Below are 24,911 nucleotides of genomic sequence, written 5' to 3'. Positions count from 1 at the left end.
GCGAGAGAAAAGTGGACTGTAGTTAAGGAAAAAGGGAAGTTGTTACCTCAAAACTGGGCTCGGACTTATGAAGACACGTTCTTCTTGGGAACGCTCCCTTGGTCTTCATAAACTCAAAGAACACAGCCAAGGGATGGGTGATATTACAGGAGAAGGATAAGTCCGTTACACAAGCTAATTTCAAAACCGCGGTGCACTCACACAACACACGTTACCGCGGCTCACACGAGAAGGGAAGAGAAAAGAGAAGTACGTCATACGTCAAATCATTCCATAGACAAATATAACCGTTTCAATGTACGCATAAACCTAAATACGCTACACATTTAAAACAGATTAAAATTATAAATAGAACTGAGAGCTCCTCTCTCATTTGGTATATTGAGTATCAGGCAAGGAGATAAGCTATTTTATTTAATTCACCCCTCATGGGAGTAAAATTGGGTGTATCGTATCGTGTGTGGGTAAAGTTTTATAAGTTTCGCGAGGGTAAAGTAGCAGGGTCAGCCAGTTTACGAAAGGGTTCGGTTCCATGTTTTTGGATACTTTTGATGCTTAGAAAATACTCGCGCTTTGCTTTTTAACAATTTAATGGTGATTATTACGAACTCCTACATTTGATGGTGTTCATACTCCGTTATAAACGGATGAAGGCGGTGTTTTATATATATAGATGACATTTGTTGTATGAATATCATTGATCAATTTAGATTGATTTATGTTTTATGTAGTATTAACTGTTACTTTATACCTGATGCTGAATTCACAAGAACATGACATTCGCTTGACATATCAATTACTTTATAATTACTATGAATTACTAATATTCCTATTTAAGCTGTCACTCGTGCTAGGAGTGCGGACGACAATACCTCAAGGGGGCAGGATCGATCCTGCGACTTTTTACATCGCTAGGCGGCCCGTAAACCATTGCGCTATTTACGTTATAATATTATTACTTATATAATAATATTATATACCGAAACACTCTCCTAAACGTATAAATTTTATTTACATTTGATCCTTTTTTTTTTTTAATAGACATTAAAAAAAACGTCTCCTCATTTATCGGCAAAGGTTAAATAAGTTCGTAACAATTGTCATAAATCGATGATTACGTATGTTGGTTACTTTACAGAACAGGCTATATGATAAATACATAAAAAATATATCTTCTTGAAACATCCGTACAAATCCCGGCGAATCCGCGCTTAGAATCCAACTCAAAAAGGTAATAAGGCAATTTCGATGAAAATCCCTTAAGTAATAATGTGTCGAAAACGTTTTCTAAATTTACACATATTGTGTTCGCGATCAGCGATGTCGCAGATGATCAGAATACCGAATGGCTATGAAATAGTCGTACGATATTTCTTGACTTATACCTTTCACCCGTAAAGCTGGAAGGGTGACGTGATTCCAAGGTTTTTTTTTACTGTGTCATAAACTCTAGTTATACTCGTATTTAAATATTTCCTAGTTCCTTTCGATTCTCGAGTTATATTTGAAAGTAATAAACGTTTTGGTTTTTAGAACTGATCTAAATTACTGTAGTATTGTTAGTACTTTTATAATAAATATTTATGAAAGTATTGTTCTGAATTAGTTAATGATTTTTATACAAATAAAACCGCTAAAACTAATTGCAATATATATAGTCGAAAAAGAATTCTGTATATACGAATCGTAATGGCGACCGTTATGGTTCACGTATATTTAAATAAATTTTACACTATATTGTCTTACGGTGTTATGCTTTAGGGTAACGCAACCGCTATCGATATTTAGCTAGCGATATTTGCGCTGGAGAATGGAGCTATTCACGCTGTCCATAACCTAGGAACTAAAGAATCATTGAGGCATAAATTTAAAGATCTCAAGATAGCTGCTGCTTTTTAATCTGTAATAAGAGCTATGTACGGTAAAACTTTAATGATTTTGTGAGAAAATTGGATACTTATGACATTGGTAAGAGGAACAAACATACTAAATGCAACTGTTTTATTTCATTACGCAAAAAGTCAGTAAATATTTTGTGAGGCAATGTAGACAGTTTTACAACAGTATCCCAGAAAGCGTTCAAACTGTTTCTGCTGCAAATAATTGTAAAGGAACGCTCGTGTGAAAAAGGTTATAATACAATTAGTGAATATAAGCTATCATGGTTGATAGTACACTTTGGAAATGAAACAATCACCTCGGCTATATCTTTGTTATATTGAATATATTATGTAAACAATCAAAAATTGACAAACGGAAAAATAGAAACCCGCTGAGTCTCTTTCGTCGATTCTTCTAAGGTCACAGTATTTTCATTTCCGAATCAGTTCAAATTGACAATCAATTAGTAAGCAATACATCTATATTAAAAAAATAATTTGATCTCTTTGATTTGTTTTAAGGGGCAGGTGCAGTTGATACGCTGACGCATATTGGCGAGTGACAAAAAAGTCAATACTATAAAGCCTACTTCATAAAAATAATTTTCAATTTTAAATAAATTGAAACATAATTTATCTCTAATTGATAATTACTAGTAGACAAAACGGCGTACATAATAGTTTTGTTTTCCTATCTATTTACGATTTTCATATTTTACAACGAATATTTTGAAACATCCTTTTATTTTCATAACAATCGCGTAAAACATTTAAATTGTTTTATTAAATTAAAACGAAGATTAAGTCCTAAAAACGTTCCTTCGGAGCTTTGAATGGCTAAATAATTTTGTTCGGATAGAGCATTTGGAGTGTAGAGCATGGAGTTAATTTATTATTTCAACGGCGGGCCGCGGACAAAGGATTTAGCTTTGTTGAATTATGCAAATAAATTCACCATCCTGTAACATTTGTTGAAAATGTCTTTATTTCGGCTGATTTCTTAAAAGGCCCTCGAGTTTAATCCTGCTTTAGGCTGTTGAATGTTCTTAAGTGAAACGAATGTTCAGACGTACACCTGACCGAGATCTCGTTTGTATAATGATGATAAGCTTTTATAATTTGAACGGATTTGATTTTGGAGCCGCGTTGGATTAATGGATGGAACAGGTGAATCTTAAACGAAAATTACAGGTTTGAATCTGAAAAAAACACCATTGAATTTATGAACTTAATTTGTGTTTATTTATTTCCAGCTCGACAGCTAAGGAAATTTTTATTTGATTTGTCTTGGTCGGATACAATTCAGTGGCAAACCTTTCTCATTCGTCAGGAGAAAAGGATATTTCCCAGCAATGGGATATTGACAGGCTGTTACTTGAAATATAAAGTATATATTCTCACCTAATGGTAAGTAACGACCACCAACCATATATATCAGCGCTGTAAGAGATTGTAACCATTCCTCATATCACCAATGCGTCACCAACCGTGATGACGACATAGTTATATCCCTTTTGCCTATACAATAATACCAAGAATTGACTAATTGCAAGACGACCCAAGCGTATGTAAATTCAAGCGTTGTAAGAAGGAAATGATCATTGATATAATATGGTCAAACATTGTTATTAGAGCCTTTTTGTACTAAATATTTAATACATGCTACTCTTTTATATACCTTCGTAACATACATATTATTTATAAAATTAATTAAATGTGTTTGTGTTTACTTATATAGGCACACACGTATGAAGTTATTTTTTAATACTATTTAATAATAATTAAATTAACTGTTTTATTTTAATAAGGATTGTACATTGATTGATTGATTGATAAGGATTGTAAATAAAGATAGGTAGTATGTTTTTTTATGATATAGGTAAGTGGAGGGGCAAATGAGCCAACAACCGGATGGTAAGTGGTTACCGCCGCCCATAGACAATGGCGCTGTAACAAATATTCACCATCCCTTACATCGCTAAGACGCAACCAACCCTGAGAACTAAGATGTTATGTCTCTTGTACCTGTTACACTAGCTCACTCGCCCTTTAATACTGAGTTCTTCTGTTTGGCTGTAAAATATCTGATGAGTATGTGTTAGCTACCCAGACGAGCTTGCACAAAGCCCTACCAGCAAGGAAAATGCTAGCTACATTTTTCAGTCGCAAGTCCGATTCTGTGGGCAAAAAATAAAACCAGACTTCCTGTCATTAGTAGAAGAAATAGGACTAGGTTATATAATAAATAATATACCCATCTCTGTAATACAGACTTGAATTCCGCCAAAGGTGGTTACGCCGTACCTATTTAATGAATTAATTTTATCAATTTAATCATGGAGTAGAATGATTGACGCGTTCGAAATGTGGTGCTGACGGAAAATGCTGGGTATCCAGTGGACAGCACAAATGAATCAATCCTAAACCAGCTAAAGATTAAGACCCGTCTCTCCACCATTACTACTCAACGCGTAATTCGTTTCTTTGGCCATGAGACTAGGCAGAAGGACAATCTGGAAAAACCTATAATGGTTGGCCACGTGGAGGGGAAGAGAGGTAGAGGAAGAGCGCCGTCCCGGTGGATAGACACAGTAAAGGCATCTACAGGTTCCAATGCCCAGACTTGCCTTCGAATGGCATAGAATAGGAATGCCTGGAGGAAGGTGGCGAGAAGTGTACAGGAGAGCCACACAGTGTACAGGTGGTCATGACCCTCAGTAATGAGGATACGACTAGGAAGAAGAAGAATGATTATTAATTAGGATTAAACTATAATAACTTTATCTGGTCATATAATCTTATGTATCAAGTTATAGCTTAAGATTGAATAGATGCATTGTTCTAAAAGTTTTGTCACAGACACTTAGATGTACTCGTACGACTTAATAGAACGACCGGAGCAATACCCGAGGGATGCAAGTTCAGGTCCTACAGTGTCACAACTTTTGATTCGATTAAATTGATTAAAATAAGCATTTAATAGGGACTGCATTTTCAAATTAAAGTAACGATAAAACAAAAAGTCTGTCAAATCAAAATATCAAAATCAAAATATTCTTTATTCAAGCAGGCTCGTAAAAGCACTTTTGAATCGTCATCTCACAGTGATGAATTAAATGTGAAGTTATCACCGATTCGGAAAGTAGAATCTAGCAAAAAGAGCCAGCAACTAGCGGTAGTTACTCTTTTTCACCATTTAAATTACAGAGTATGTCAATAAAGTACGATTAAATTAATGTATAAATTAAAAAAAAAAAACTACATACTGCAGTCAGTTACAAAGTTTTTCGGTATAACGACTGGAACAATTTCAATTTCAAAGTTAATGTTTATTTAAAACAATAAATAAAATTGATTTCATAATTTCAATATGTATAGTGTCTATATCTATATAATATTAATTTTATATTATGTAATACGTTTCTATGTTAAAACAATGAGATCGAGTTTCCTAGTTCATACATATACAATCGTAGAGTTATATTAACTTTGTGGATACTTTATAGCCATCGATATAACGAGATATAATTTTGTTGTAGAAAGCTGAGCTGTCTTTTTAACATCTTTTTATACAGAAACTTTCTAAAAGCTCTTTGTTTTTTTTTCAGTGGAATAGTTCAGATTCTTAAGGGTATTAATTACTTTATCAAGTTTCAAACTATATATCTGGAATATTGAAGCGAAATACATTAACAACTTAAAGTAATAATTTACGTAATTAAAAAAATGCTCAGCAATAAAAATTTAAAATATAAATATAATAAAAAAAGGACTCAAAAATTAAAAATAACTGGTATTAAATATATATAGAATAACTAGTACAAATTATTTAGTTATCAGTGCCTTTTTTTCGCTGGTATAACACTTTTTCGTGTTTCCCCCACATCATTATGCTCATCGGCGCTGAAGACACCAAAATAAACTCTGTCTCTTCGGGGGAAATCACGGGATCGCTTGCGCATAATACGCACATGCGCGGGACTTGATACCAGTACCTAGCCCAAAAAAGTTATACCATGTAAGTTTCACTTAGCAATAATAAAAGGAAAGTCATTTACAATGCCTACAAACTCAAACTCAAATTTCTTTATTAAATATAGAAGCATTACACTAACTTGTTGATAGTCAAATTAAACACTACCACCGGTTCAGACAAGGAAACACCCTGACCTGTGAAGAACCGGCGAAAGAAATTCAAACTCATGTCAAACTAATTAAATAAATATACATATATTTATGTTATTAAATAAAAAAATATGTTTTGAATGATAGGCTAACCTGATACGTAAATGTAAATAAAAAAACTCTATACATTAACTGTTCATATAAATTACATAATTCGGCGAAACAAATATTTATTTTAATATTAATATAATATAAAATAAAAATATCGCTGAATAAACATAACCAATTTTTTATTTCTCTTAATTGATTAAAAAACGGTGTTCATAAAGTAAATTTAATTTAAAGCATGATCGATAGAGACAGTGACACGATAATAGAAAGAGGATCGCCATCGTCACGACTCTTGTTCATCAATGAAATTCCATTATAAATTATGTACTAACTGCAAATCAAAGGAGTACTTACTTAGGTTGCTAGTAGTGGCAAATACAATACTGCGTTCTGGAAGACGACTCCAGAACTGTTTTCATAGTGATAGCGAGAATCACTAACCAACGTCTCTTCGATAGCTTTGTAAACTGTAGCTGTCCTAAATCGATTTCTAAGTATCACCAAGGAAGTCTTGAACGTAGTAATTTATGTATTCGTCTGTATGTACGTATGATATTATTCTGATATGTATGTAGATATTAGTCGTAGCTAGTTAGAATATGGCGAGAGCCGGCTTGGGGTTCCGTATACAAAAGCTACGAACTATTAAATGTTACATAGCATCACGAGGGTAAGGGAGAATGATACCGAGTGCACTTGAGTTTCGCAGAAAATTTTCCACTAATATGTTCAACTCAATTTGAATAAAATGTAGATGAATAATAATTTGCCTTTGTAAGGGAAACAAAAAAGAAGCTAAAAGCGTGGGTGGACGGAACAAGGCTGTTAAACAGCGTGGGAGCAGCAAACGATTTTTTAGATATGAAAAAAGTAAGAAATCAATTATGTTGTCCTGACCGATTTCGGCTAAAGCGGCCATTCTTAAGGAGCCAAATACGCAGGACATATTATAGTGCACATGTATGTGCGCAAACACTGGTTTTTATTCCTTTACACTTCAAATCTTATAAGGCGGCACCCTTCGGACACGACCGGGAAGAGATCAGGCGCGGGAGCAAAGGCTTTACGCTTCCAAACGGGAATGTACACGCTTCCAAATTCCATACAACAGGATATTTTTGATGTACTCAATATAATATCAATAATATTATGTATATAAAATGAAATACTATATAATAATCTAATAAACAAAGAATGATGTACATAAATAATTTTGTTTCGTGAAATATCCGGGGAACCCAATCAGTGTTCCAAGCGCACCTTTACATGATCTTACCTGAAATATTTAAAGAGATCGTGAATTTTCATATAAAAATAAACTGAAGTTTAAAGGATCATATCTGGATATTTACGAACGATTACGAAATAATATCATTTCCTCAAAAGGAGGGGAGGACTTAACCCAGAAATTTATAGACTGTTATTGTACATTTATTCTACGAAATAAACGTTAACCGCTTGAAATTTAGCTTCAGTAACATAAAAAAACTTATAAACAACTCCAATTTCATTTTAAATAAATAAATTCTAACTATAAAATAATATTATAAGCAACTGCATTCATGTGAAAATGACGTCGGTATCATATTACGGCATAATAAATTTATTTATGACCTTTATTTATAATCCATATTATGATTAAAATTGACGGGCTAAATACATATGTCAAGAAGAGAACGCCTCACTAATGGAGAAGCGACGAAAAGAAAATGAAAAAAATTAATAACTTTGATTTCCAATACCAAAATGTGTTACTTTTATTTAAAGTTAAAAAAACAATATGTAAGATAGGTTGAATATTTAAATGTTAAAGTTGTTAAACGAAAAACCTTTTAAGAGATTATCATGAAATTGGTGATTTTTAGATGATAGTAACTGCACATAAAGTGATTGCCTTCCTGGCTTTTTAATGTATAAAACGAAATTGTTCGTTGACAAAATAGCTAAAACTCTATGAATCTCTCTGATCTTCTGTCCAAAGATTAAAGGTATTCATAATAATTTATATTAAAATTCATAACTAGCCAATTGAAATATTGAAAAAATAAATCTTTAGTATAATTAAGGTATGAGAAGAATATTATTTCACATGAAGTTTTGCGCAGGCATAATAAGCTAGAATAATTCAAGAAACTGCAGAAGAGGATGAGCTTAAAAAAATTCAGGAGCATGTCCATGCGGAAGTCGCCGTTGAGTAGCGTAATGAAGAGCAGGTCGGCGCCCTCAGATGGTACTAGGCGAACACGAGCAGCTTGTATGTTTTAATTTCACGCTCTAAGCCACGAGAAGCCAACAATTTTATGAACCAAATTTTCACGCACGCCACTATAATTTCTTTAGTATTTTTCAGTGAAATCTCGTTATATAAACAGGTCACGGCTCAAAGTTACATCGCTTGCTTTATCATTCTTAAAGCGGCGATTCCTGGTTTTTCCGTCGGCTATCGATCGAATAACCTATCATTTAGGGGGAAAGCTATAAACATCAATGCAACGCTTATTTTGCTGAATTATGTACGAGTCTGGAAGCAAGCAGGAACATCCCCACACTATAATTTAATATTACAAAACGATACCTATTTATATTCTTACACTTCTTTCACAAGAACAATGGAATATTCTCGACGACTTGAGAAAAGATGTTCGTTGATTTAATTGGATGAATTAAAAATGAAATCAATGAAAATCGGTTGAAGTTTAAGAAGTCCTTTTTCTTTAGCCCGATACTGTGTAACGAAGCGCGTTGGCTCATTTTATTTGCATAAATTTGGTTTCAGTTACCGCTTTTAATATTCGCTCTCCGTATAATTAGGGAATTTGAAATATTTGTCTTTTATTGAAAATCAAGATGTCATTGATTTAATTAAGCCGTACAGTTTTCATCGCTGTCTTATTTTTAAGTTCAATCAAACAATTGTCCTAAATTAATATACTTCGTTGCTACATTATACTATAATAATAACCTCCTCGTTATGTTGTCTTAGATTTTCGCGATTATTACACATTGAAATAAAACTAGTTTTTAACGGATTTAATCGCGTATATTAATTATTTTATTTTAACATCCCGACGTTTCGAGCACTTTGCAGTGTTCGTGGTCACGGGCAGACTAAGGTGACATTTGTCTGTTCGAATTAAAAAGAAATATTATTTACAACTACCGCCAACGATTTCTTAATTGGTATCTTGAGTAGCGTTCCGGTTGCACGCAGAAGGCACTAACTGTATCTTTAGGTCTTGCAGTCTGTTGGATTTGGGATTTTAAATTTTTAATAAGTGGATCCCAAGTGTTAGAAAGTCTCCAACCATCTTCTCTATTGAAGTTCGGATGTTTTTGAATTTCAATAGCCTCGCGTATCATTCTAGGAATGAATCTGTGTTCTCTAGCGAGAATCTGTGGTTTATCAAATCGAATAAAATGGTTAGGTTTATCCAGAGCATGTTCACAGACTGCAGACTTTGAAGAACGCCTATTTTTGACATCTCCTATATGTTCCTTGACCCTAGTACCGATGCTTCTCTTTGTTTGACCGATGTAAGATAAACCACATTCACATTCGAGTACTCGATACTCCCGCAGTTTGTAAAGGGATATTACTCTTGATAGGTCTCAAGAACTGGCTCATTTTCTTATGAGGCTTGTAAATGGTTTTAATCGAAGCTCGCTTCAAGATATTGCCAATCCTGTCTGTAACTCCCTTCACATATGGTAGAAATGCAGTTTGTCGCTCAACTGTGTGTGGCTTGATACGGCTTCTGCGATGCTGGCGAGGCACGGGCAGCTTATTCTGGTGGAGTGCAAGCTTGACCTGAAGTAGCTCGTCCTCTAGGTTTTCAGCATCGCAGAGATGGTGGGCTCTCTGAAACAAAGATTTGCCAACGGTAGCTAACTGACTACTAATAATATTCTTAAAAAGACATCCGCGTTAATATCTAAACATCAAGAAAAATTAAATCTGGACAAAAAATCACTCGTGCCTACATGTGCAAAGCCACCAAAACTGTATGGGTTACCTAAGATCCATAAAACTGGTGCTCCGCTGCGTCCTATTGTAAACCAAATCGATACACCAACATATAGATTGGCTCAACACATAGCAAGGATATTATCACCCCTCCGAGGACACACTGCGGCGTATGTCAAGGATTCTTACCAGTTTGTTGGTGAAATCAAAGACCTTAAATTAACCAACAACGAGACAATGGTTAGTTTTGATGTCCAGTCATTGTATACCTCCTTACCCATACAAGACTGCATCGAAATTGTCAAGAGGAAGCTACAGACACACAACATGCCTATTGAATATGCGGAGCTGTTACATCACTGCCTCACATCTGGTTATTTATTGTGGAATGATGAATTCTATGTACAAGTTGACGGAGTAGCCATGGGTTCCCCAGTATCCCCCGTGGTCGCTGATTTATTCATGGAAGACCTAGAGGAGAGGGCTCATCGCTCCGGACCAATAACACCTAGGTTTTATAAACGGTACGTAGATTACACTTTCACAATACTACCTAGTGATCTGACATCTGCATTTTTAGTATATCTCAATTCTATAAATAAAAACATTCAATTTACTATGGAATTAGAGGCAAATAATTCTTTAGCTTTTCTTGATATCCTTATTATCAGGAATCCTGACAATACATTAAGTCACACAGTTTATAGGAAACCCACACACACCAATAAATACCTCAATGGTGACTCGCACCACCACCCTAGTCAGTTAGCTACCGTTGGCAAATCTTTGTTTCAGAGAGCCCACCATCTCTGCGATGCTGAAAACCTAGAGGACGAGCTACTTCAGGTCAAGCTTGCACTCCACCAGAATAAGCTGCCCGTGCCTCGCCAGCATCGCAGAAGCCGTATCAAGCCACACACAGTTGAGCGACAAACTGCATTTCTACCATATGTGAAGGGAGTTACAGACAGGATTGGCAATATCTTGAAGCGAGCTTCGATTAAAACCATTTACAAGCCTCATAAGAAAATGAGCCAGTTCTTGAGACCTATCAAGAGTAATATCCCTTTACAAACTGCGGGAGTATCGAGTACTCGAATGTGAATGTGGTTTATCTTACATCGGTCAAACAAAGAGAAGCATCGGTACTAGGGTCAAGGAACATATAGGAGATGTCAAAAATAGGCGTTCTTCAAAGTCTGCAGTCTGTGAACATGCTCTGGATAAACCTAACCATTTTATTCGATTTGATAAACCACAGATTCTCGCTAGAGAACACAGATTCATTCCTAGAATGATACGCGAGGCTATTGAAATTCAAAAACATCCGAACTTCAATAGAGAAGATGGTTGGAGACTTTCTAACACTTGGGATCCACTTATTAAAAATTTAAAATCCCAAATCCAACAGACTGCAAGACCTAAAGATACAGTTAGTGCCTTCTGCGTGCAACCGGAACGCTACTCAAGATACCAATTAAGAAATCGTTGGCGGTAGTTGTAAATAATATTTCTTTTTAATTCGAACAGACAAATGTCACCTTAGTCTGCCCGTGACCACGAACACTGCAAAGTGCTCGAAACGTCGGGATGTTAAAATAAAATAATTAATATACGCGATTAAATCCGTTAAAAACTAGTTTTATTTCAACCTCCTTGTTTTAAGTTCATATATATTTATGTTTTTTTTTTAATTATATATATTTTTTCAATATTTTAATCTTGTGTTTTTCTTCGGCGACGTTCCGTGGTGGCATTTTTTTCATAAATATCAATTTATTCGTCGACTTATTGTCCTGAATAAAGATTTCCTTATTCATTTACAACCCCAATAAATCATCTGGAATTTCCTACACTATTGTAAGGACCTACGTACTTCAAAACAAATGCATTCGTGCATATGTCCTTCTACGGATTCATGCAAATCTTTTATACAAATGTTTGAAAATGGATATATTTCAAATAGTTAGTTTTGTAATATCAAAAAAAGGCATACATTTGACCCGATTTCTTCGATCTTCAATCTTTGTATCGACAAGCAGCTCCGATCGATTCAAAATATTTAACCTGTTGCCTAGTTATATACAATTTATGTCTCATGAAGTAAGTTATTTAAGCAAATAATTCCTGAATTACTGTTTTTACTACATCAAATATTTGTTAGAATAATTATGTTGTGTTATTATTATTCGTTTATGTCTTCGATAGATGAACGGGCAAATAGAACAACTGGTCGTAAGGGAACACCAGCGCTCATAGATATAGGCGTCGTAATAAACTCCTTACATCAAAGTGCCACAAACCCTGGGAACTAATATATGAAGTCTCTTGTGGCTATAGTTACACGTGCTCAGCACCTTTCAAGCTCGAACACAACAATACTAAATACTGATGCTTCGCGGTATTATATACAATGAGTGGGTGGTCCCCATCCAGTCGGGCTTGCACAAAGCCTTACCACCATGTGATTAATGTTTATTGTGACATTAATAAGTATGCTCATTTTGAATCTATGAAATTTATTTTTTATTTAACTCGTTATTTTTTAGATTTTTTTTATGATATCGGTATGCGGACGAGGAAATGGTGGCCCCTGATGGTGAGTGGTCACCACTGCCCATAGACAATGGCGTTGTAAGAAATATTAACCATTCCTTACATCACCAATCCGCCACCAACCTTGGGAACTAAGATGTTACGTCCCCTGTGCCTGTAGTTACACTGGCTCACTCACCCTTCAAACCGGAACACAACAATACTGAGTACTGCTGTTTGACGGTAAAATATCCGATGAGTGGGTGGTACCTACCCAGACGGGCTTACACAAAGCCCTACCACCAAGTACCACTTACTTTAGTTACTTTTATTTCATCCTTTTCATTAAGTAATATTATATTCGAAAATTAGTAAGGTCGGTCAACATAGTATTGACATACGACTCATGCTAATGCAGTATGCATGTAATCAATTTAACCTTCAAGTTTAGAAACTAGACATATTAACATTTCTTCGCGATATTTCCTCATCAGCAAAGCATGGAATGAAATAAAAACTCAGCATAACTAGATGAAAAATAAATAAATTAATTGCAACAAGAAAAAAAACTTTAATTGTAGACTACACTAAACCAATTGACGGTTTACATGTTTATACTATCACAATAAATGTTAAATCAATTGGCAATTCAAATAAAATGTTTGTATGTGTAAGTAAATCAATTCACCGTAATCAGAACATTGCAACAATCGGAAAGTTCCTTTATCGAATTTCAATATCGCTTCGTAGCGTGTTTCCGTGCAATTGGTAACTTTGATTGTTCAAGATCTTCACTCCCAATTTGTTTCTTTGACGTTACAAACTTTATTACAATAATTGTTGCAAGAAGGTTTTATGTAATATATAGAGTTTAAAACAAACAAATATAAAAACTTTTTTGTAAATCTTTTTTTTATGTTTTATATACACTTGTGTTATAATATGTGCCGTACAGTTCGCTAGTCTTTTTTGCGCCCCATTTCTCTGTATATTATCTATAGTACACAATTAGGCCTTGTCATGCATAACGTCAATTAAATTATTTATTCCGGAGACAATAGTTCAGACAAGACGCAATCCAAGAATCCTACAAAGTGAAGTTAAAAAAAAAATACGTTTTCTATTCGCTTGCCGCATTCGATTTCAATTTCTGGATAATCGAGATCTTGCTCAATTGAACACTCGATTACTCGTTTACGAGGACACCCTCGCTGTTTGAGTTTGCCAAGTTTGATTGCGTTTGCATTGCGCAAGGATATTATCTCGGAATAAAATTAATGCCTCCGGTTTTAGGGGTGTACCTATGAAGTGTTTAATGCGTTGGGTTTAACCTAGCAATATCTGAGTTGTATTAAATTATGTCATTAATATTAAACTTTATTTATTACAATAATTAGACATCCTTGCTGAGTTAAATATTTGAGAAATCATATAAAATACATAACATATAATTTTTAAATATATAACATACATTGATATAAAATATATTAAAATAAATTACAAATAATTATAATATAAATTAAATTGCCATCAATGTAAAAGTAAATTGATTAACAAATTTAGTATCCAATGTAATCCAACAAAAAATATAAATAGTTCGTCTGTTTATGCACATACATAGATAAATAAACAAACTATTTATATTTAACATATATTATATGAAACAGTATTCATGTTAATAACGTTCGTAACGAATCGAAATTTCTTCTTTATTTTGTCAAAACTATATGTATGTTTAGCTAATAGGATATGATTCGTAGTTGAAGAAAAATTACATAAATACGAGTAAATTTGAAAACTTTAAAAATGTGCAGGAAGAATATTCTTTGAGTAGTAGTTTTAACGAGGTAATAACACTTGTGGTACGTTCTGTAATAAAATTGGCTTGGCTTAATTTAAAAAATAGTATTTTTATTTTTTAAAAAGAAAATTTGTTATTGTACAGCGTAAAAGGTTGTATTTTTTGATGAGTACATGAAAAGTGTACATTCGTGGAGCCAAAGTCGAGCAGCGTACCAAATAACACTCAAACCATCTCGTTAGTAAGCTACAAACAAGAGTTTTCCACTGACACTAGCCGAAAGAGGAGAGAATCCTGTAAATAACCACTACTTTTTTAATCTAATTTATTCTTTACATAATTCGAATTTAATTAGTTTTTTTAAAGAGTTTTGATATAACATGAAAAAATATCATCCATTTTATTTACATTTTACGTCGATTTTATTATTATTATCATACCATTGCTACGAACATAACATATATGTACATATATCAAACGTAATATTAGGCAAAGATTAAATAAAACCAAATAATTGCTTTAAATATTTTACTAAACGTTTAATGTCACTTTTCATTTTGTATTCACGCACACACGCAAACAGGCACATCGCAGACGCGCCTACATTTGTTTTTAAATGACTTATATGTTAATAACGTTTATACGGTCGGTAAGAATAACAAAATGTCAATCCTAACATATTTCCAAAGAATATGAAGGTACATCGTTAAAAATAGGTTTCAATAGTTTATCCTGGGACCGTATAATGAACTACTTAACTGGCAGGCCTATTATGCAGACTCGGAGAGTACTACTGTGTTCAAGAAGTCGTCAGAGCGATGAATTTGTCTAATTAAGAAGTCCCGTCTAGTAAAACTTATTTTTATTGACCTTTTTTGGAAAGCACCTTTATATTAAGATTTATTTCATAAGGTTTTTTGTTAATTGCTTATAATAAACATTAATTTATACAATTTTTTCTCACATGTTTAGCCAGTAGGCCAGTAAAGCCAACAGGCCAATGCGTCACCGATCTTTAGAAATTAGATTTTAAATCCCTTGTGTTGTATACTTGTAGTATACATTGACTCAATTACGCTTCAAATTATAACGCAACATTAATAACTATTGCTGTTTGGGAGTAGAATATTTTATCAGTGGGTGGTACCTAAACAAGCAACATTAAAAGAAACGCGAGCACGGCTACATGAAGCCCGTCTGGGTAGATGTAGCATCTAGTAAATCTATATATCATTAGGGAAATTTATAATATATTATAAATATTAAGCGTGATCATCACAGACTTATTTCCACTATATACATTTTTCTATGATGAAAAGAAATAACGTGAAGCTATTTATTTCGTGGAAAATGAGACCTTATTACGTATATTTTTCATTAAGCTTATACGAATGCTATAATGAACGTCTTGAAATAGAGATAAATCTAAGGACATTGACATTTACTGTATAAATATTGATGTCAAATTTCTATCTGTTAGGACATTAAAAATGTATAGGTACGCATGGCTTGTTTTTTTTTAATTTTAGAATATTTACTAACATTTAATATATTTATATGACTTTATCATCTATATGATATGTAAATGTATTACGATGAATTTGCCATATGTAAAAATATTTAATGATTTGTAATTAAAGCTTTTTCGTTGTAATTTTTAATTTAATTCCAAAGAGGTCAGAACGCAAATGAGTATTTAATATAGCTAGAAAACTAGCTTATAGTGTAAATATACAATACAAATACAACTTTACATCTAATTAAAATTAAGATGAAAGCAAGAAAAAAATAATTATACCAATAAAAAGATTTTATTTTTGAATAAAGAATCTCTAAATATCGCTTCTAAATCCGTAACAATTATACAAAGTCTGGGTGAAATAATAACGTCGTACAAAAACAGAAAAGATCTGCTTTAAATGAACTTACGTAAGTACTTTTCCTGGTTCGAGTTGAAGCCAGCTGAATTTTTAATTACACTGCAAGTCCACCACTTAGCGCCTACTAGTTGGTATCCAATGTTTACTTGGTTCCTTCTACGTTTTAACTGATTTGTTTCTCGTGTACTCTCCTATATCGAGCAGTGTGAAAATCTTGACCAAAATTTAATATTTTATTTTATATGGTTATATAGTTTAATTTTACTAACAGAGTAAACGTAACATAAATATACGTTGGACTCTGAAATGCTCTTAATTTCCACACAAACAGACATAAAACACACGCATACTACATTACATACTAATTTGTGCAAACATACGTAAACAATAAGTTCTACATACATATCTTTGATCTACTGTTATAGTATTTTTTACTAATGGTTATTTATGATACGCAAATTTTACGTAAATATATATTTGTAGATTTTGTTGATTACTAACGAATGAAGTACATACAATACGATTTAATTAACGAAATAAAATCGTTCTTAATATTTTCGCAACTATTTCGTAAAGCAGCTTGAAAACGTAATTACGCAACGCTATCTAAGCATTTTTTTATATAGCCTAGTTAATTATAATATATATATCTAGAAATTGTATTATGATCGGCTAAGATTACACTGAAAAAACATAATTCAGAAGTAAATTGAATAGCAATACACCATATTATTATTTGTTACAAAACGAATTCGCGTATCTCTTGGTATAGGTAAAGACTTCTTTTGAGAATAATTTTAAAAACTTTTTCTTCTCCGAACTTATGTATAAAAATATATACCATTTGAGAAACAAGGTTTAATCATACACAAATATTTTAAATTTATACAGCGGTACATTGTGTGTTGTAATTTTTTAACTATTACAATAATAACACAACGAATCATTACGCGGTAACCACTTCCTCTTGCTGAGTCTTTAAACACATTGAGAGATTTAAAAGAGATTAATAATTATATTTATCAATATATTTTTATATATATTTTTTATTTATTTATATAATTGGTTTCCTGTATCGATACTAATATTCCTTTAACTTATCTTTTGTAACTTAAGCCAAATGTAATGTGTACATCCCTTAACTGGTGCCTTATAAACTCGTAGGGTGGGTTCCCGAAATCGGGACAGTAAATTTTTTTTGGGTTTGTCTTTCTATATATTCTTAATAGCAACCCAGAATTTTGCAGTACAATCCCGTGCGTCTGAAAGCACGTAAAGCCAATGGTCCTGCGCCTGAACTCTTTCCGTTCCTATTTGATTTCTCATCCCAGTGGATTATGAGAGAATAGAAAATGCATTTGTGTTACACACACACACTAACACTACAATAGATCCCGCTCAAATGGCTAATATCCCTTGAGAATGGCTGGCGAAATCGGTCAGGAAAACATAATTATCATCACAACCTTTTATATATAATTATATTAGTCGTTGCGTAATGACTATAGTTTCGACACCTCTGAAGTTATTTTTGTAATACAAGGATATATAGAAGATAAGGAATACAATGAAACTCAGGAATTTACAAGTTTCTTCAGAACGCGCTAATCTTCATAGTACCAATCACAAGGGACTTTTTACTTGGTGGTAGGGCTTTGTGCGAGCCCCTCTGAGTAGGTACCACCCACTCATCAGATATTCTACCGCCAAACAACAGTACTCAATAATGTTGTGTTCCGGTTTAAAGGGCTAGTGAGCCAGTGTAAATAAAGGCACAAGGGACATATCATTTTACCAAGATTGGTAGCACATTGGCGATGTAAATAATGGTTAATATTTCTTACAGCGCCATGTCTATGGGCGGTGGTGACCACTTAGCATCAGGTAGCCCATATGCTCGTCCGTCAACGTATAACATAAAAAAGGAAAAAAAAATTAAAGTATAAGATTTTAGGGTAACGTAGTAACGTTTGACGCGTCTTAAACTGCGCAGAACAGCGATTGTTTAGGTACTATAATGCCAAATAGGTCGTCTATCATTCATAGACATTGATATATTAATTATTCCTTAAACCGTAAATGCGTTGTAATGCAAACCAGCGAGTTAAGCGTCCCCTGTGCCTGTAATTACTTAGTACTATTATTAATTTGTATATTAACGCTATTCTTAATTTATACGATAATTCCTAATATGGAAATGAGTTTGGTTGTAAAGAACGAATGTATAAAAATTCAAATACAAAGCAAATGAAAACCTTATACGAAAGTTATTACTAAATCTAGGCTTAGGCGTATTATAATGTTTGTATAATTACAGCACGAATACGTTAAATTCTAGCCTAAACGATAATAATATTTTTATATTACGGTATAATTCTTTAATTTATTGAGCGTTCATAATATATCTCGACATTAAGTTTTGATGAAACAGTTTTATATATATAAAAAAAATTGAGGTAATATGAGAAGAAGAACATGGCAGTATTCTAGCGCTAAACAGCGATACTTACTATTGTTGGTTTCCGGATAGGTTTAGTAAGCCATTGTTACTTCAGGCACAAAGGACATAACGACTTGGTTCCCAAGGTTGGTGGCTCATTGACTATGAAGAGAACGGTTAATATTTCTTACAGCGCCAACGTTTATAGGCGTTGGTGACCACTTATCACCACGTGGCCCATTTACCCGCCCTCAGTTGTAATATACTTACATGTCATTACAAATTTTGTTTCAAGGAGAATATTAAGAAACCTACTTACTACTGTCTAACATATTATTATATATGTATTTGAACTCAAGAACATTGACATTTTTTGACAATGACATTTTATTTTAAAATATTGATGACATTAAAGTGTTCTATTCAAACTATATACAGGTTCATATAGGAACACAAAAATATTTACAACAATAAAATTTTATATATAATATAAACCCTTTTTTCAAAAAATCACATACAGATTCTGTAAATTTTTATTAAAAAGACTAAATGTAAGTGCGAAAATGGCCTTATCATTAATAGCGATCTCTTGAGCTTTTATTACTTGGCAAATGTGTAATTGTCTGCAGAATTGTAGAAACAAATCTTGTATCTTAGGACAGATACATATATTGTCTCTGTTGTGTCGAAACCGCTGTTAGAAGTTTATCATTACTTTTCGTGTTTATAAATCGATTGTAAATTTTTCCATCATATTAAACAAGGTTTTTGTGAATATATATTAATTATGTTGTTATGATTGAAAACCGACCAAAATTAATGGTATTTTTTTTTAAATTTTCAAATTTTTCTTAACGATCTTAGAAACGATACAGTCGAATTTAATTAAAACTTAATAGTATTGCAGTGTCATTATTGAATAATGCTTTATATTATATATACTGTATATATAATAACTTTACATCAATAAACCATGGAATGTGTTTGCGTGGCTTTAAACGACTAGAACAGGAAAAACTCATTGTTAGATCTTTTATTTTTTATAAAATGTATAAATTACTGGTATTCGATTTTCAAATTTAATTTAACAAACAATGCTACGCTGAATAACGCTAGTGTACACTCAACTTTATACATAAAGAATTTACGAACTATCTTAGACATACATACTAAACAGGCCTAAAAGTAGTAATTAATGGTTAAAGGCCGTGCCAATTCCATTGTGTTGGTGAATGTTCAAGAATCCCTGTACAAAGGCCTGGAAAGTAGTGGAAGTATTTGAAAAAGAGCATTAACAATGTCTGTCTTTTAGTTCATTCACGAGGTTTTTAGGACTTCGAAAAAAAACTAGGTCAATTCACATTGTACTTCCGTGAAGACTTCAATGCCGCTAATTATCACATTAAAACAAAAAGAAATCATGAAAATTTTGCTAACAATTTATTTTAATTATCTCTTGAATTTAATTATATATATGATCTATCAATCAATATAAGAGGCAAAACTACTCCTTGAGAGGACCGAAAGTCTTACAATATATCGTTAAAATAACTCCCACAAGAATCATGGTATAATCATTTTTTGTTTGTAATAATCAGAAATTATCTGTGTCCTCGCTCTTGCCCATAAACTATCATTCGTAAAAAATATTCCGGTATTCCAATGTTCTGCTACTGCGAGAAAGTAGGACAAACCAACAGATGCACTATCGCAAGCGTACCTATGTTAATACAAGGATATCAAAGTCACGGTTTACACGGTACGTATATAAAATTTCGAATTTGATGATTATTAAAATAATTAATAATTAAAAATAATGATGAAAAACATTCTTAATATTAAAAAAAAAATCATTATTAATATATTTATAAATATAGCAAGTAAGTATAATATATACGCACTACACGTTCTCACCCCCAATGCGCGCAATTGTTACAACACCTCAAAAAATATGTAATCTCCAATGCTCATAATATATAAATCCTCTCAAGACTATGATCAGTTTTTATTTTTAATTTTCGAGCGCGGTACTATTTATTTATTTACTATTGCTTAAACAGATTCAAATATTTTACTAACTCGCAAATGCTGAAATCTACTTTTGTAATAACACAAAGAACATCGAAGACATATTTTTCTATATTACATATTGGTAAAAGTTTGACATTATATTATCTACAAGACATGTAAATAAGATAAGAGTATCAACAGTTGCTCGTGTCTAATCCGTTAGTTTTGGAGCTTATCGGATAAAACCTTTAATAGTTTAGGTGCTTATATAAGATTAATAGTTAACGATTTGAAGCAGATTCGAATCCTGAATAATGTATAAATTAGTGATGTACTCCGTGCTTTCATCGTACCGTGCTTATTTATTGCCAAGTATTACGTTAAACAATATCTAAAGAGGAAAATATTTTTATTTTTAATGATCTTATAGAAGTACTGATTTGATTTCTGAACATATTTGACATTTATAATATTTAAATATTTATAAAAAAAAAGTCTTTAGAGGAACCATTTACCCTGCTTTAATACATATAAAGGCTGGAACTTTTTTGAATAATTTGAAATTATGATATTATATGTATATTCTACCGCCTCCGTATAATATATATACTACTAGCCAATGGGTCAACTGATGGTAAGTAGTCAGCACTGCCCGTAGATATTGAAGCTGTAAAAAATATTAACCATTCCTTACATTAGGACGGGCTTGCACAAAACCCTATCTCTAAGTAAGCAAATGATTCCATCACACCATCCAGTGTGAGTATGCGGATACAAATGTGACACACTTTCATTTGACACCCGCATTCCATTTGATACAGGTTTCCCGTCGAGTAAGAAATGAATTATATAAAACTACCTGACCCACGTAAGTCTTCTACGTGAGTTCACAGTCACAAAATATATTATTATGCATGTAAATCCGTTAGTGTTATTCAATGTTGTTGAGTCCACCTTTTCAAACATTCAAAAATAGAATCCTGAAGACAACCAAAATGCAACGTTGAATATCGGTTTCCATCAATCAAGTGAAATTTGAAACACCTTTTGTGTTTTTTTCCAGTATATATAAGTTTTTTTTACCTTTTAGTCTTTTTATGTTAACCCTTTTCTGCACCGAATTTGAGAAGTTTTCGTAATAGTTTTCGAACTTTTTATAAAAACCTATTTTAGACTATTTCAATCAAAAACTTTACAAATTTAAGTGACATTTTAAACACGTAGATGACCTCTGAAATCTTCAAACTTTAGGAGCTTGGCATATGATGAACTTATTATATAATTTCATATTAAAATACTTTAGCCTACAAACGTCATTGACCTTTAAGCTGTAGGGGGTAGTTGAAGTACAGACTAGTCTGAATAGGATAATAAATATATAAATATTTTTATTAACTTAAGTGTTAATTAGTGAAAATTTGTAAGCACTGAATTCCTTACCAGTTATTTTCCAAAGCCGCTACATTCCCAACCTTGAAGCCTTACATTCAATTTTACTCTGCAACAACATACCTAAATAAATTAAATTTTATTTTTATTTTATAGCCTCAGTTGATAGCCAATTAATATAAAGTGACCTGTCCCTTCTTATTAATAAGCTAGGTTGATTTTGGTTGTAATATTTGCATTTCTAGATACCATATCTAGTACTAGATTTATTTTAAAGTTTTAAATACCAAGTACTTGAGTATCATTTAATTTACACTGAAACACGGCCAAAATAAAGTTACGTAAAATATATGCGTCGAATTGAGAACTTCCTTTTGTCATTGCAGGTTAAAAAAAAATTACATTAGACCTCTTTTGAATACATCCAATAAAACAAGAATCGTCAAAATCAGAGATTATTCAGTACTACAAAAAAAAAACAATATTTATTTACCTTGCAATCTTGGTAAATCTCAAAACCATTTGTCCGAAACTATTGTATATTAATACGTCCAAAATACCTGTTTAACTTTTTTATTATTAGAATATGTATTATAACGCATTTAATGACAAAATGGAACAAACTATTTTTTATTTCAAAATTAACTTTCTCTATATACTGACGTTTTCTGTATTTGCTAACATATCAAAAGTTAAGTTAACACAACACTGAACCGATCGTATTAAGTACGGGGCTTATAGACAAATTCGAGATCTATAAAAATAATTTATACGCTATTGAAGGAGCAGAGAACGTAAAAAATAAATAACGATACATTTATCATTTACATTTAATTAATATGTTATAATTTAACGAAACTCCGAAATCTATCGGAAAATATAAAAAAAATGTCCGTAACACAAGACGTAATTATAATAAATATTAATATCATATCAATATTATTGAAATAAAATTAATAATAATTATTCCTCAAACGTAAATTGTGTTGCTGTCTGGTGATAAATAAATTTAGTCACACAATAATAAATAAAATGGCAAAATAAGAGATGGATACACCAAAGACACGGACACCATTTCTGTGGAGATACAAATTTAATAATAAAATGTGTAAAATAAAATAATGGATTCATAATTAAAATAAATATCATTTTCTTATTTTTTCATTAATATAACGCAATCAAGTATAAGTATATATGTTTACAATGCAAACACAACGAATTTGAAAGCAGTGCGGAGTAGCGGAAAAAGTCGTTCGCCGTCACGGCATTCAAGTCGACCTTACCCCCAAAGCGCGCAAATAGATGTTTAACTTCAATAAATTACACGATGTCCCTACTGCTGTTACCAAAATCTTATATCCTCAATAACAATGGTAAAATATTAAAGTCTTAAATTATACAAAACAATTTTATGTTCAAACATTCACTCCCTACCCTTCGAAATGCCCTATACGTTTCCCCCAGGGACTCGTGGTGGTATCAATATATTTTTACGCGCATTATATTCAATTTTTAATACTAGGGCGCCAATAATAGTATTGCTTGCAACATTCATCTTCGAGACTATCCTTACAAATCTTTTTCTGTGATATGAAGATTGATGCGTGTTCGTGTTATCATGAATTAAAGATGCAGGTTACTTCTATCTTTAATTCATACAATCTTTACAAAATACGAACTCTGTCCTAGACTTTGTTTGTGAATAGGTAAAGTTATTGTTTCATTTTAATTTACGCGATTATAGTTCTTAAGATAGCTGATTTTAATATTAAACAAGCATTTTTATCTATAGAGACCAGTTACATTTTGTTACGTTTTGCTGTATGATCATATCCTTTTTCAGTTGTTAGCATAAAAGTTTTCAGTCCTCGCCTTCGTGAACATGTCACAATTAAAAAATCTAAATACTCTTTAATCAAGTAGGCTCTTAAAAGCACTTTTGAATAATCATGTTACAGTGTTGAATTAAATGTAGATCTACCTCCAGTTCGGAAAGTAGATATTACAGAGAACCGGCAAGAAACTCAGCAGTACTACTACAGTAGTAAGTACAATTATGATTTTTTATCTTTAATATAATCTTGTATTATGTATGCCGTATTTATCAATGTTTTTTGACTTGTGCTTTAAATTTTTTAGTACTGTCACTCTCACTACTGTCTCGTGGCAGCCCCAACTGGATCCTAAATGTATAATTTATTTTATTTCTCTAAAGGTATTTACCGTTTTATTTTAATAATTAAAACATTCATTTTACCGGAAGTAGAACATCAGTCATTCAGAACGAATATTACTTATCTCAAGCAAGGGCTCTCATTAAGTCTTAATTGTTTTTATGAGAATCGATCATGATATTCCTCAGATATTTTTAAAGACTACCCTAAAATCTACTCCAGTAACAGTTGCTTTTGTTGTTGTAGTTGGAAGAGACAGCTGGAAGATATGAGACAGCCCTTTTAAACTCATTGTACAACATCCCCATTTTAAACTGAGTAATTAATGACATTGTTAGCCACAGAAAAACTTCTATACTATTCTACTCTTTTCTGAGTTGTGTGGTTAACTATGCGACATCATATAGTCCGCATATATTTCTAATGTTTTTCGGATTAAACTGAAATGGATTGATTTAAAATAACATTGAAAGCTTTCCTCAAGATGTATTCCTTTACCGCCAAGATCGTGATGAATTATAAACACAAATTATGGGCATGAAAATTCAGTGATGTTACCGTTGTTTTGAACCCGCAAACATAAGTTAAGATGGACGCGTTGT

This window comes from Vanessa atalanta, chromosome 7 (assembly GCF_905147765.1).
Source record: "Vanessa atalanta chromosome 7, ilVanAtal1.2, whole genome shotgun sequence".
NCBI lineage: Eukaryota > Metazoa > Arthropoda > Insecta > Lepidoptera > Nymphalidae > Vanessa > Vanessa atalanta.
Note: the sequence above shows the minus strand (reverse complement) of the source record.